The sequence below is a fragment of the Ahaetulla prasina genome, chromosome 4 (genome assembly GCF_028640845.1).
Source record: "Ahaetulla prasina isolate Xishuangbanna chromosome 4, ASM2864084v1, whole genome shotgun sequence".
NCBI lineage: Eukaryota > Metazoa > Chordata > Lepidosauria > Squamata > Colubridae > Ahaetulla > Ahaetulla prasina.
The window spans coordinates 146,874,199-146,889,096 of NC_080542.1; the positions used below are offsets into that span (position 1 = coordinate 146,874,199).

The following is a 14,898-nucleotide window of genomic DNA, read 5'->3' on the forward strand; positions in this document are numbered from 1 at the left end:
CTCATGGAGCTAACTTGTGATTTTGGAGTGTTCAGTCAGGGCCAGGTGATCTAATGGTTAAGGTATCATGCTAGAAGCTGGGAGACCAAGAGTCTAGTCTCACCCTAGGAAGGAAAGCCAACTGGTGACTGGGCCAATCACTAGGAGACGGTGAGTTCTAGCCCCACCCTAGGAAGGAAAGCCGACTGGGTGACTTTGGGCCAATCACTAGGAGACGGTGAGTTCTAGCCCCACCCTAGGAAGGAAAGCCGACTGGGTGACTTTGGGCCAATCACTAGGAGACGGTGAGTTCTAGCCCCACCCTAGGAAGGAAAGCCGACTGGGTGATTTTGGGCCAATCACTAGGAGACGGTGAGTTCTAGCCCCACCCTAGGAAGGAAAGCCGACTGGGTGACTTTGGCCCAATCACTAGGAGACGGTGAGTTCCAGTCTCATCTTAGGTATGGGCGCTAGCCCCTCTCTCTTGGCCCAGCCAACCTTACAGCGTTGTTGTGGAGAAAACAAAAAGAGGAAGGGGCCTTAGGCATGTCTGAACATGCCTGCCACCTCAAAACAATAAAGGCAGGATAAAAAAAATATTGCACATTTAGGATTTGGTGTCTTGAAAATCAAAGACAGGCACTTTCCTGTATCCCAGAGATGCAAAATTCCAGGCGAACCAAAATCTCCAAACCATGTACGGGGGAGAGAAAAAAAAAGAAAAAGAAAAGGAAGGACAATATTTCGTAACACAAAATGTTGAGTTTGTAAGCCACCTTTTCTTCGTTCAAAAGGGGTGAATCAGAGGTTGATGAGAAAGCGAAGAAAGATGTTATGACAACTCCTAACATCATCAATCAGTTGGGAGTCCTTAGAAAAAAATAAAACTGTTTGTAAAACGGATGTGACAAATGAAATACACACACACATACACACATACAAAATTCCCAATTTCCTAAAGCCCACTTAAGTGGTGTTGCCTAATGCAAGGGTCTCCAGCCTTGGCCGCTTTAAGCCTGGAGGACTTCAACTCCCAGAATCCCCCAGCCAGCAAAGCTGGCTGGGGGATTCTGGGAGTTGAAGTCCTCCAGGCTTAAAGCGGCCAAGGTTGGAGACCCCCTGCACTAGTGCATCTTCACTTTTCTGCATAGACTTTTAGCTTAGTTACGAGGTAGTCCTCAACTTACAACCACAACTGAGCCTATCTCCATTGCTAAGGGAGACGGTTGTTAAGTGAGTTTGGCCCCATTTGATGACGTGGTTTTTAAGTGAATCCCTTATTAAGTTGAATCTGGCTTCCCCATTGACTTTGCTTGTCAGAAGTTCGCAAAAGGGGATCACACGACCTCCCCACCCCCCACCCACCCCCTCCCGGCCAACCGGACCAAATTGTATTTATGACCAACCGTCACAAATACAGTTCAGATGCCAAGCATCTGAATTTTGATCGTGTGATACTGCAACGGTCGTAAGTGTGAAAAACGGTCACGTCACTTTTTTCGCTGCCGTTGTAACTGCAAACAATCATTAAACGTTACAAGTTAAGGACTAGCTGTAATTTTAGTGCGTGTAGTCCTCAACTTACAACAGTTCATTATTATTTTTTTATTATTATTTTTTTATTTTATTTATTTATTTATTTATTATTTTATTTATTTTTATTTATTTACATTTATACCCCGCCCTTCTCCGAAGACTCAGGGCGGCTTACACTATGTCAAGCAATAGTCTTCATCCATTTGTATATTATATACAAAGTCAACTTATTGCCCCCAACAATCTGGGTCCTCATTTTACCTACCTTATAAAGGATGGAAGGCTGAGTCAACCTTGGGCCTGGTGGGACTTGAACCTGCAGTAATTGCAAGCAGCTGCTGTTAATAACAGACTGTTTAGCAGCCTGCACCACTCAAGGATTATGTGACCGTTAAAAGTTACAATGGCACTGACAAAAGTGACCAGTGACCATTTTTCGCACTTGCGACCTTTGCGGCATCCCTGTGGTCATGTGACCAAAATTTGGACACTTAGCAATTGACTCATATTTATTACAGTTGCATTATCTCTAGGGAGCATCATCAGTGCTAGAAGGGAGGGGGGATTGCAGAGAGGAGAAGGAGGAGAAGGAGAATAAGAAGAAGAAGAGAGGAGGAGGAGGAGAAGGAAGAGGAGGAGGAGAAGAAGGAGAACAAGAAGAGAAGGAGAAGAGGAGGAGGAGGAAGAGGAAGAGGAGGAGAAGGAGGATGAGAAAGAGAACAAGAAGAACAAGAAGAGAAGGAGAAGGAAGAGGAGGAGAACAAGAAGAGGAGGAGAAGGAGAAGGAAGAGGAGAAGGAGAACAAGAAGAACAAGAAGAGGAGGAGGAGGAAGAGGAGGAGGAGGAGGAGAAAGAGAACAAGAAGAACAAGAAGAGAAGGAGAAGGAAGAGGAGGAGAACAAGAAGAGGAGGAGAAGGAGAAGGAAGAGGAGAAGGAGAACAAGAAGAACAAGAAGAGGAGGAGGAGGAAGAGGAGGAGAAGGAGGATGAGAAAGAGAACAAGAAGAACAAGAAGAGAAGGAGAAAGAAGAGGAGAAGGAGAACAAGAAGAGGAGGAGAAGGAGAAGGAAGAGGAGGAGGAGAAGAAGGAGAACAAGAAGAGAAGGCGAAGAGGAGGAGGAGGAAGAGGAGGAGAAGGAGGATGAGAAAGAGAACAAGAAGAACAAGAAGAGAGGAGAAGGAGGAGAACAAGAAGAGGAGAAGGAGAAGGAAGAGGAGAAGGAGAACAAGAAGAACAAGAAGAGGAGGAGGAGGAGGAAGAGAAGAACAAAAAGAAGAACAAGAAGAAGAAGAGAAGGGGGAGGGGAAGGAGAACAAGTGTACAAGAAGAAGAGGAGGAGGAGAAGGAGAAGGAAGAGGAGGAGGAGGAGAACAAGAAGAACAAGAAGGAGAAGGAGGAGAAAGATTGTCTGGTCTTTGGTGCTCTCTGAGTTGGAAATTTCCTTGAAGATCTTTCATGACCAAGCTCAGAGAGTACCATGGACCCTACAGTCCTCCTCTTCCTCTCCAGAACCCCCTCCCTTTTAGCCATGATGATGTTCTCTAGTTGGACCAAGAAACATCTGCAAGAAAACCACCAAGTTCAGAGACCCGTCCCCCAAAGATTCCACAATCTTCCTCCTCCTCCTCCCTTCAAACCTCCCTTCCTTCTAGCACTGATGATGTTCCCTAGCCGGGTCATGAGACGTCTGCAAAAAAAACCATCCAGCTCAAGAGAGCTCCAGGGATCCCACAGGTCTTATTCTGTAAGAGTTCACTATTCTAGGAACTTTTTTTTTCTTGGTACTCTTTGCAAATCATTAAAGATCCTTTAATGAGGCAGGGGAGGGATCCAGGCGAAGAAGCAGCTACTATAGGTAACCATTTCTGCTCCAAAGCGTCACTTCCTTGTGACTTCATGCTCACCATGTTTTTAAAGCAACAGTATGAAAACTTTCCCCCAAACTTTCTTTTGAAATGTGTTTTTTTTTTTAACTTTATAGTCCTAAGTTTTGCTTAAGCCAGGGGTCTCCAACCTTAGCAACTTTAAGACTTGTGGACTTCAACTCCCAGAATTCCTCAGCCACCTTTGCTGGCTGAGGGATTCTGGGAGTTGAAGTCCACAAGTCTTAAAGTTGCCAAGGTTGGAGACCCCTGGCTAAGTCACAACTGCAAAATTTGTGGTGTCTACAACTCCCATGAGCGAGCCAACTCTCCGATACAGGTAGTCCCCGACCTTCAACCGTTCACTTAGTGACCATTCAAAGTCACAACAGCAGTGGGGGGAAAAGTGACCTATGACCATTTTTTACACTTACGACCACTGCAGCGTTCCCATGGTCATGATATTTGGCAGCTGACTTGTATTTATGACAGTTGCAATGTCCTGGGGGTCACGTGATCCACTTTTGCGACCTTCCGCTCAGCAACGTCAGTAGGGAGGCAGGATTCAGTTACCGACCGTGTTACTCACTTAACAACTGCAGTGATTCACTTAACTGCGGCAACAAAGGGGCAGAACTACTCTCTGGCTTAGCAGCAGAAAATTTGGGCTCGATTGCGGTCGTAGGTCGAGGACTTATGTAAGTCGTAAGTCGAGATAAAGAAAAGGATTTTTTTTTTTAAAAAAAAAACTGTTTTGTTATGATGATGATGGTTTTACTTTAGTTTTTGCCACAGCGCTGTGGCCATTGTGGTTTGTGTTAACATTAAATAAGTAGAAATAAAGAAATAAAATGGAACATCTGTAAAGATGGACACACCTTAAAAATGGATAAATCCTGTTTTGTCTCACCTCCCAAAGCAATGAATAGATAATGAGTAAGATGCTGATCGGAAATTTTTCAAAGAAGAAGAAAGGATGTATTTACCTAAATATTGGCAATCCGATGCTAAAACCAACATCCTGTTGTTGGAAATAATATGTCTCCCCCCCACCCCTCACTTAGCCTGGGGCAATTCCTGACTGTCGAGATAAAATCAGAATGACTTGGCAATTCCAAGGAATTTTTGAGAGGTTGACATGATCCCTCAAGATTCCCGAAGACTAGTTGCAAAGTTGTCACAGGAGAAACCAACCAGAGATGAATCAGTGAGGAGTTCCTCCAAAAGAGAGGATTCATGGTTAGCATTCCTCCAACTTCGAAAAATGCAGTTTGGCCTCTCAAAACCTGCCAGCAAGTCAAAATATATATAATATATGAAATTTCCTTTCATTATATCCAATTAATATAGTTATTACATACTTACGCTTATATATATGCTTATATATATAAAAGAAAACAAATATATATATATAGAAAACAAATCTATATTTGGAAGTGTCTTGGTGACGTTTCGACGAAGTCTCATTCGTCCTCTTCAGGCTTCAGCTTCGTGCTTCTGGGAGCAAGAAGCACGAAGCTGAAGCCTGAAGATGACGAATGAGACTTCGTCAAAAGTCGCCAAGACACTTCCAATTTTACAGGAGAAAACCCGAATAACCAAAGACCTATATACAAACACCCGTGAAAACCTCAGAAAACAAATATATATATATATATATATGTGTGTGTGTGTATATATATATATATATATATATAGTTATTTCATGCTTATGCTTATATATATATAAAAGAAAACAAATCTATATTTGGAGTGTCTTGGTGACGTTTGACGAAGTCTCATTCGTCCTCTTCAGGCTTCAGCTTCGTGCTTCTGGGAGCAAGAAGCACGAAGCTGAAGCCTGAAGATGACGAATGAGACTTCGTCAAAAAGTCGCCAAGACACTTCCAATTTTACGCAGGAGAAAACCCGAATAACCAAAGAACTATATACAAACACCCGCGAAAACCTCAGAAAACATATATATATATCGTATAGTTATTTCATGCTTATGCTTATATATACTGTTGTGATAAATAAATAAATAAATAAATAAATATCTGAACTTAACCTGGCCTCACAAAGTCGGTGTGAAAAATAAAACACAAAGCAAGCGAAATCTGGTTTTTTTGGGGGGCCGTTTGGTCTCTTGGGGTGAAAGCTGAAAGGAAACTACAAGCAGCTAACACGACTTACCATCATTGTTTAGTGACCGTTTGTAGTTGCGATGGCACTGAGAAAAGTAACATAGGACTGCTTTTTCACACATTAAAGGGCATCCCTGTTGGTCACGTGACCAAAATTCACACGCTGGGCTTCTGACTCATATTTATGACTGTCATAGTGTCCCGGTTCATATAATCCCCTTTTGCGACCTTCTGACAAGCAAAGTCCATGGGGAAGCCACATCCACTCAACAACCATATTCTTAACAACTGCAGGAATTCACTTAACAGCCGTGGCAAGAAAGGTCACAAAATGGGGCAAGAAACACTTAACAACTCCCTTGCTTAGCCACAGAAATTTTGGGCTCAATTGTGGTCGTAAGTCGAGGACTACCTGTATTTAGTAAATTAGATGGATGGATGGATGGATGGATGGATGGATGGATGGATGAATAGCTAAACATGTATAATCTTTGTGGTGAAAATAAAATGAGGAGGAAGAGAAAATCTTCTGTACAATTTTGATCTCTTGAGATGAGTTTAAAAAGGAAACTAGTTTATTTTATATTTTATTTAAATTTCACATTTCTGAACTCCCTCAAAGAGTTAGCAAATACAGGTAATCCTCCACTTATGAACAAAACTGAGCCCAAAATTTTCGTTGCTAAGCGAAGCAGTCGTTCAGTGAGTTTTGCCCCGTTTTATGACTTTCCTTGCCACGGTTGTTAAGTGATTCACTTAACAACCTAAGTTAGTGGTTGTTAAGTGAATCTGGCTTCCCTATTGACTTTTATGATCAAAGGTCACAAAAGGGAATCATATGACCCTGGGACGCTACAACTGTCACGAGTTCAAGTTAGTTGCCAACCATCTGAATTTCTATCATGTGACCATGGCCAATGCTGCAACGGTTGTAAGTGTGAAAAACATTCATAAGTCACTTTTTTCAGCACCATTGTTACTTCAAATAGTCACTAAACTAACTGTTGTAAATCGAGGACTAGCTGAAGTTACTGAATTTTGTTTGCGAGCCAAAATACATTTGAGCTGTTTTAATCTCTCAGAATTTCAAAGGAAATTTATTCGTAAATGAGGCTAGTGAATGAACGAACAAACAAACAAACAAATAGCTGAGTGTAATAATCCTTTTTTTGGAAAATAAAATGCAAAGAATAGAAAGATGCTATTTTGGTCCCTTGGGATGAAAGTTGAAAGGGAACTAGTCAGAAATTTAAAGAAAGAAAGAAAGATCCCATTTCTGGGCTCGTATTAAGCCATTACAGAAACACAAACTACTATTAGCCAAACAAGGTTATTATACAAGTTCTTAGCTAGGTCTTTCTGCTGTGATTCACTTAACAAGTATAGCAAAACATGTCACAAAATGGGGAAAAACTCCCTTAACAACTGTCTCCCTTAGCAAAAGACTCAATTGTGGTCTTAAGTGGAGGACTATCTATATAAATATTTGCAAATGAAGGCCAAACCAAGACATTGATCTGTTTATATTTATAAATACAAATATTCATAAATATATTTATTTATAATAAACAAATAAATTTATTTCTAAATAAAAATATTTAAAATATATAAATATATTTGTATTGGTAAGTATAAATGTTTGCAAGCAATGGCCAAACCCAGATATCGGTCCATTTACATGTATACATATAAATATCCATAAGTATATTTATTTATAAATATATATATTTATACAAATATTTAAAATATATATTTATATTCATAAATATGTTTGCAAATAAAGGCCAAACTGAGACACATGTGCACGCACACACACATATATTCATAAATATATTTATTGTGTGTGTGTGTGTGATATAAATATAAATATATAAATATTTATATATTTATATTATAAATGTAATATAAATATATATTTATACATATATTTATTATTATAAATATAATATAAATATTATATATAAATATAAATGTTTGCAAACAAAACCCAGACATCAATCCATGTGTGTGTGTGTGTGTGTGTTTGTGTGTGTGTGTGTGTATGATCTTTATACGTATCTATAAATATGTAAAATATACAAATATATAAATATTTATAAATGTAAATGTTTGCAAACAACAGCTGAAAAGCTGCAGAAATCCATTCCAGCCAGCCAGATGTGCGGATCAGAGAAAACTCACCTCTAGAAGTTCACAATGTTGTTGTTGTTTTTTAACACAACTACAAAGCTGTCAGTTTTAACACAAGGCGAGATCTACCTGCAATTTTGGGACCAGTCTGAATTTTTTGCCCCCCCCCCCCCCCTTCAAGCCCTCATTAAAGATGTAGATGAAAGTCTCGCCCTAACCAGGTTCTCTGATGCAGGGCAAGCAAACAAAGTCAGAGTGCAAACACTTAAAAGGATCAACTTTAAATCACACCCTTGGGCTTCCAAGGCCCTCAGGCTGCCCCCATTTTAGCAAACACGCTCGTATTCCCCCCCCCCAACTCTCTTTCTCTCACAAATCCCTGCCAAGTTGCCAGAACAGATGCGCACTTTGTCTTCTTATCTTGTGTTTGTGTTCGGCTTTGGGTCTGAACCTAAATTTTTGTGTTTGCTTGTTTGTTTGTTTGTTTGTTTGTTTGCTTGTTTGTTTGTTTGGGTCCCTATTCAAACATCACCTCCTCTTCTGAGGTTGAGAGAGGAAGGGCGGCCCGGATGATCCAGAGGATTTTGCTCAAGAGGAAAACCCAAATACTTCAGCAGTTCTTTAACCCCTTTGGGGAAAATGGAGATGCTAAATCTCTCCCCACCCCCTCTGACTGGTTATTAACACCTTGTGGGAAGGTGAGGTCTTTTTCTGCTCCTTCCTTCCTTCCTTCCTTCCTTCCTTCCTTCCTTCCTTCCTTCCTTCCTTCCCTCCCTTCTTCCCCCTCTTCTTTCCTCCCTCCTTGCCTTCTTCTCTTTCCTTCCTTTTTCTTTCCCTCCTCCCTGCCTCCTCATTCCTCCCTCCCTCACTTCTTTTCCTTCCTCCCTTCTTCTCCCTCCCTTCCTTTTCTCTTCCTTCCTCACTCTGTCCCTCTTCTCTTCCTTTCTTCCTCCCTCCTTCACTCGCTTACACTCACTCCCTCCCTCTTCGCTTTCATCCTTCCTCCCTCTTCCTCCCATCCTTCCTCCCTTCCTCCCTCCTTCACTCACTTACTCTTACTCACTCTCAATCACTCCCTCTTCCCTTTCATTCTTCTTTCCTTCCATCTTTCCTTCCTCCCTCCCTCCTTTACTCACTCACTCTTAATCACACTCACACCCTCCCTCTTCCCTTTCATTCTTCCTTCCTTCCTTCCTTCCTTCCTTCCTTCCTTCCTTCCTTCCTTCCTTCCTTCCTTCCTCCCTCCCTCCCTCCCTCCCTCTCATTATGTAGTCACTGCTGATTAAATTAACTTTTCAATGTGTGGCCATAACTCTTTAAGTGACTCACTCTTCAGCCACCTTGCTGAGCCACAGAAGTGGCCGGTCTTAAAACGAGGATCAGCCATAACAGACTGCACCGGTGGGCATCCTATGCCCAGCCCAGCCCAGTCCAGCCCAGTCCATTGTTCCTTTGCTTTGGCTTTGCCGGAGGAGAGACTAGGACCCAACTGGGGCTTCATCGCTGAAGGATTTCCAGCTGATTGAGGGGATCATGGTTTCAATAAAGCCCCAGTGTTTTCCCCAAATAAAAAGACAGACCCAGAGATCAAATTAAAGGCACTTGAATCTTAAAAGTGGAAGAGGGGGGGGAAAAACCAAAAACCTCCATTACTTTCCCAAACTTCCCCCCCCCCTTTCCACTTTAAAGAAACTCAAGAGCCAAATTCAGGATTTGATTGAGTGATAATCTGACTTGGAATAATATTGCTAGTTTTGAAATTTCTTCTCTTTTCTTTGGCCGGTTTCTTCTCCATCGAAAGAGGGGAAAAAGGAGAAGAAAATGGATTCAAATACAGGCCGTCCTCGACTTACGACCACAACTGAGCCCAGAATTTGCTGTTTGCAAGACAGTTAACTGAATTTGGCCCCCGACCTTTCTTGCCACCGTTAAGTGAATCGCGGCAGTTAATAAGCTAGTAACCCGGTTGTTAAGTGAATCTGGCTTCCTCATTGATTTTGCTTGTCAGAAGGTCACAAAAGGGGGGCACGTGACCTCCCGGGAATATTGCAACCGTCATACGTATGAGTCAGTTGCCAAGCATCTGGATTTTGATCACGTGACCACGGCGTACGCTGCAACGGTCGTAAGTGTGGAAAACAGTCCTGAGTCACTTTTTTCAGCACCGTTGTAACTCTGAATGATCACTAAGTGAATCGTTGTAAATCCAGGACAACTTGTAAAATATCCCACCAATAAAACCTAAAGATGAAAACTTAAAAATAGAAACTTCAAAAAAAATAATAAAATAGACTGACAAATACAAGGCTCATTTGAATGTAAATTTCTCTCAGGTTTGCATATACAAAAGGCGGTTTTGATGCTGTTTTCCTTGCACGCCGCTCAGTTCAAATATTGCAAGTTTCTAGTCCACAAACATGTTCAAAGCTGTCTCAAATGTGCTCATTCCAAAGACATATTTTAACAAAACCTACAAATCACGCCCATAGAAACAGATGGGGGGTGGGTGGGGGGAGAATCACATCATGATGAAATTTGGTGGGTGGCTATGCATGTGGAAAGAAAAACCTCTACAAATTTTCATACCAATATTTTAAAATTCATTTTGAAATCAGTACAGGAGTCTGTTAAAGCAAAGAAAAAATGTAGGGAGGGAGGGAGGAGGGAGGAGGAGGGAGGAAGGAAGGAAGGAAGGAAGGAAGAAAGCAAGGAGAAGAAGGGAGGGAGCTAGTTAGAGGGAGGGAGGAGAAGAGGGAGGAGGGAAGGAAAGAAGGGAGGCAAGGAGGGAGGGACGATGAAGGAGGCAGGGAAGGAAGGAAGAATGCAAGGAGAAGAAGGGAGGGAGTTAGTGAAGGAGGGAGAAGAGGAGGAAGGAAGGAAGGAAGGAGAAGAAGGGGAGGAGGAGGAGGGAGGAAGGAAGGAAGGAAAGAAGGAGGGAGGGCAGGAAGAAAGCAAGGAGAAGAAGGGAGGGAGCTAGTTAGAGGGAGGGAGGAGAAGAGGGAGGAGGGAAGGAAAGAAGGGAGGCAAGGAGGGAGGGACGATGAAGGAGGCAGGGAAGGAAGGAAGAATGCAAGGAGAAGAAGGGAGGGAGTTAGTGAAGGAGGGAGAAGAGGGAGGAAGGAAGGAAGGAAGGAGAAGAAGGGGAGGGAGGAGGGACGATGAAGGGGAGGAAGGAAGAAAGCAAGGAGAAGAAGGGAGGAGTTGAGGAGGAGGAGAAGAGGGAGGAAGGAAAGAAGGAAGGAAGAGAAGGAGAAGAAGGGAAGGAATTAGAGATGGAGGGGAGGAGAAGAGGGAGGAAGGAAGGAAAGAAGGGAGGCAAGGAGGGAGGGTAACAGGGAGGAAAGGAAGGAAGGAGAAAACAGAGGGAGGGAGAGAAGTTGGACAGACAGACAGATAGACAGACAGACAAGTGGACAAAGAGAAAGAGAGAGAGAGAAATCTAGCACGCTCTCAGTTTACAGACTCTCCAGGCGAAACACACAGTGCTCTCCAATATTACACACTCCTTGCAATTGTTGAGAGATGTTAGACAACTTTCAAAGAGTAAAAGGCCTCACCTCACACAGCCCCCCCCCCAGAAGTTAACAAAGTCCATCCTGCCATTGTCCTGGGTCGGCCCAAACCTTGACGTCCTCACCTGAGGATACCCCTGAAGTCCAGATGCCCCCTGAACAGAATTCTCAGCATCCCTTGGGAGACCTCTAAATTCACAGCCAAAGAGGTGTTTGTTATGTATTAACAGTTGTGCCTTTAAATATTTGAGCGGGAAATCAGCACGTTGCTGATTGGACGAAGCCTCCAGCAGAACTGTATAAAAGGAGAGGTTTTTCCCCCAGCCTGTCGCTGGGTTCACCATATATTAAAGAGCTGTTGTCACTACCCTGGTCTCCAGCCTCGTTACTTCCCGAACATAACATTGGCGACGAAGGTGGGATCTCGAGGCTAAGGAGAACCAGAACCGAGCTGAAGCACGCTAGTTCCGAACCCAGCAAACTCAGGGCAGAAACGCGGAAATGGCAAACACGCCACCCGCACTGCATAAACCCGGCAAGGAGAAATGGGGAACATATATGACCCGTTTCGAAAGCTTTCTAGAAGCCAACGAACTACAGGATCCCTGATAACGGCAAACGGGCTTACTTCCTAAGCCATTGCGGGCCCGAGGTAACCGAGATTGCGGAAGCCCTGGCAGAGCCAACGCCGATACAACCGGTAGCGTGGCCGACTCTGCAGACTTTGCTGAAGAACCATTTCGCACCGACGCCGTCCAAATCGTGCAGCGGTTTGAATTGGAGAACGAGACAGATGGAGGGCGAGTCCATCGGTGACTACATGGCCGCGTTGAGAAGAGCGCCCAAGGACTGTGGATACCGAGACTTAGACGAAGTGCTACTCGAGCAACTCATCCGAGGGGTCAAGGACATCCGCCACGGCGACGACTGCTAGCCAGAGCAACCTGACACTAGCCACCGCTCTGGGCGAGGCCAGAGCACACGAAATGTCTACTAAAGCAGCAGAGACTCTGCAAAAGCCTCTTCAATCCAAGGCGAGCGCAAAGCCAACGCCAGTACACCAGGAGGAGATTCAGTCCGAATCCGAAGGTGAGGCGAGGATGAGGAAGGGTCTGCCGGACCGAGAAACGCGACACTGAGGACCGTGACGGTGCGGAAGCTGCGGAGGGCAGCATCAGCGCCAACGCTGCAGGTTTAAAGACGCAACATGCCGGCGGTGTGGGAAGAAAGGACACTTAGCTCAGGTTTGCAGAGCGCCCAACCTTCCGCCGAAAATTCAAATCGAATCAAAACGCTGAACCGGAAAGGCGGCCCGCGATTGGTTCAAACAAGAAAGGCGCAAGTCTAACCAAACGACTGTCATTATAGGCCGCTACCAACCAAAGTGGAAAAGAAGATTTTCACAAAGCCCAAGATCGAGGGAGTACGGTGCAGGCTTGAAGTAGACACGGATCAGCGATCACCATCATGTCCTGGGACACCCTGGCGAAGTCACTGCCGTCCGTCATGAGCGCCATTTCCAGCAACAGCACAACAACAACAACACAACACACACCCACACACCCACATGAACCAAGCTTCCTTATGATGCCTGTGAAGACTCCAATCTACATCTGGAAAGAATTGGTTCTGGCCCATTCCTCATGGCAGAGTTTGCAGAGTCCTCCACCCATCCTTGCCTTGGTAGGCAAGGATCCTACCATGAAAGGCGACCTTCCTGTTCCTTGATGTCCTCTTGCCTGCCTTCAGTCAGTCTCATCGCCATCCAGGATCCTGGAGGACCAAGCCTTCTCCAACCTTTGAAGCTTTGTTGGAAGATGTGAGAGGGGAGAAGAACCCTCACTCACCTCCTTCTCTCAGCATCAACATCATTAAGGAGGACTAAGTTCTCGGGTTGTAAGATCCATCAAAAGAAGAAGAAGAAGAAGAAGAAGAAGAAGAAGAAGAAGAAGAAGAAGAAGAAGAAGAAGAAGAAGAAGAAGAAGAAGAAGAAGAAGAAGAAGAAGAAGAAGAAGAAGAAGAAGAAGAAGAAGAAGAAGAAGAAGAAGAAGAAGAAGAAGAAGAAGAAGAAGACATCTGCCAGGACACGTTTGAGATACGAATTGGGGAAGTTGACAATTGAGGATGACTGAAGCACATGGGAATGTTCATTCCCAAAAAGATGGAACATTTTGTAGAAAACCACCAATAGCTCAAGATTAAGATGGAACTGGTCCAGAAAATAAGGATCGATGGGTCACGCTAAAAACAACTTTGGAAGACATTTTGAAAGATTCTTTGAAAGACATTCTCTTTAACGAGTTCAAGATGTCTTCAAGGACTGCCTGGGCAAGTACAAGGGGACCCCTATTTCCTTCAACTTAGACCCCAGGTAGCCCCCATTAGGCTTAAGGCGAGGAGAGTCCTTTGCCCTAAAACCAAAATTGATAAGGAGCTGGACAAGCTCATAAATCAGGGGTTTTGGTGCCAGTCGATCACGCAAAGTGGAGACGCCAATCGTCACCCCAATCAAGTCGGACGGGTCAATTAGAATTTGCGCTGACTACAAGGCGACGCTTAACAAAGCCTTACAGAAAAGCGTACCGGTTCCGTAGTGCAACATTTATTGCACTCCTTGGGGCAAGGGCAAGTCTTTGCAAAGTTAGACTTGGCCCAAGCCTACCAACAACTGCCAGTAGACGCCCGCACAGCCAAGCCCAAACGATTGTGACGCACAGGGGGCATTCAAGTGCACCCGATTGCAATTTGGGGTTAGTGTGGCACCAGGGCTGTTCCAAAACCTGATGGAACGACTACTGCAAGGGCTCCCAGGGTAGTTCCTACTGATGATGTCCTAATTTCAGGGAAAACATGGAGGAATTGGGGAGCGTTAAGAAAGGTCTTGAGCATTTTCCGACAGCCGGATTAAAAGTCAAGACAAATAAATGTCAGATAGGGGTCGAATCGGTCGATTTCTTGGGCTACCGGATAGACAAGAAAGGAATTCACCCTACTGAGAGCAAAGTTAAGGCAATTAGGAAGGCTCCAGCGCCCAAAAACAAAGCAGAGCTGCAGGCATTCCTGGATTGGTTAATTTTACGCGGTCTTTTAAAGAACAAAGCAACTGCTATGGAACCGCTGCATAGGCTCTTAGGGAAAAATACTGTTTGGTCTTGGGGAAAGTCAGAAAATAGGGCTTTTGAAGCAGTCAAGAACCTGCTCTCAAGTGATAGCCTGCTTATCCAATATCACGACTCACTACCCCTAGTGCTGGTTTGCGATGCGTCACCTTATGGGGTGGGGGCTGTACTCAGCCATAGACTTCAAACGGCACAGAAGCCCCTATAGCGTTCTACTCTAGAACGATGTCCTCCCAGAGAGGAACTACAGCCAATTAGACAAAGAAGCATTGGCCATTGTATCAGGGGTCAAAAATTCCATGAGTATGTCTTTGGGCGGAATTTTGAAATTGTGACTGACCACAGACCGTTATTGGGACTACTGGCTGGCGATCGCCAACACCTGTGGCACTGTCGCCACGCTTGACTCGATGGACTATATTTTTAGCCGCTTACTCATACAAGCTGCAGCATCGACCGGAAAAGAAGTGGGGCATGCAGACGCTTGAGCCGATGCCCACTGCCAGGGGCGATCAAGACCCCACTCCGGGACACCCATCCTCCTTATTGACTCGTTGGACTCTGGCCCAGTCACATCAAAGGAAGTGGCTCGGCATCATACCGGGACATTGTGTTAAGGACTGTACCGGTTGG

At 44.2% G+C, this 14,898-nt stretch overlaps 1 protein-coding gene across 1 annotated transcript in view; it reads right to left on the minus strand.

The window, feature by feature from the left end:
- The window catches only part of WNT3A (Wnt family member 3A), a 74,407-nt gene that overhangs the window by 33,709 nt on the left and 25,800 nt on the right, over positions 1 to 14,898 (minus strand). The window lies entirely within an intron of this gene.